This window comes from Sinocyclocheilus grahami, unplaced genomic scaffold (assembly GCF_001515645.1).
Source record: "Sinocyclocheilus grahami isolate Dianchi unplaced genomic scaffold, SAMN03320097.WGS_v1.1 scaffold1394.1, whole genome shotgun sequence".
In the NCBI taxonomy this organism is placed as follows: Eukaryota; Metazoa; Chordata; class Actinopteri; order Cypriniformes; family Cyprinidae; genus Sinocyclocheilus; species Sinocyclocheilus grahami.
The window spans coordinates 166,634-167,493 of record NW_015506573.1 but is presented as its reverse complement, the minus strand read 5'-3'; the positions used below and the strand labels follow the sequence as shown (position 1 = coordinate 167,493).

At 31.0% G+C, this 860-nt stretch overlaps 1 protein-coding gene across 1 annotated transcript in view; it reads right to left on the bottom strand.

Moving 5' to 3' along the window:
* thrb (thyroid hormone receptor beta) overlaps positions 1-860 on the bottom strand; it is a 155,441-nt gene that overhangs the window by 15,056 nt on the left and 139,525 nt on the right. The gene's annotated exons all lie outside the window — the stretch shown is intronic.

Below are 860 nucleotides of genomic sequence, written 5' to 3'. Positions count from 1 at the left end.
AAAAATGTGCAAAACAAAAATGAATAATTAATCCAAAGTCTGAACATTTATGAGTTGGCTAAAACATCTCAATTTGAACGTGCGTTGTGTGACTGTTTGCAGTAAGTTAACATGTTGCTCAATGACAGCGCGACAATAAAGGAATTATATGTGTAAATTTGACTCGATGGCGCTTATAGGTATAAATGCCCAGCTTTTATTCTGGTTTTATCTAAACAATTTTTTTAACAACAGGGGATTGTAAATAACACAATTTTAGTAAAAGTCAATGACTGTGAGACTTGGATATTCTTTACTGAAAACATATTATGTAGCCTACATATGAAAAACAGCCATGGGTAAAATGACCCCGTGGCAGTTCTAGTGTTAATATAATAATTTAATAATTTTTTTTATCTAAAATTTCTTAACTCAAAATAAAATATTAATAAATACATATCTGATAATCCCAGGTTGATACGGCCACGCGGGTTTGTTTACGCATTACATTTATGAGAAATTTAAAGAATTTTAAAACAAAAAGAGTTAAAAACTTACAGTTACAGTCATTTCTTAATTTATGCCAGGAGTTATGTAAATGAAAAACGAAGTCGAGATCGATATGAAGCTTGAGTTGTAGACCTTTTTAATGATGTAAGTTAGTTTATGAAGTTAATTGCATTCTTTAACATTAAAACTAGCAGTAACTCTGAACTCATGTAAACAAAGAACGCTTCTGTGCGCTGGCGTCCTCCCACAGGTTAAGAGATTTTAAACAAACACATTTAGTTAACCAAATGAAACAATACACATTTTAATGCAATAAAAGTGTGCACAGTGAGAGAAGTAAACAGCAGATGTTCATGTTAACAACTTCTTTA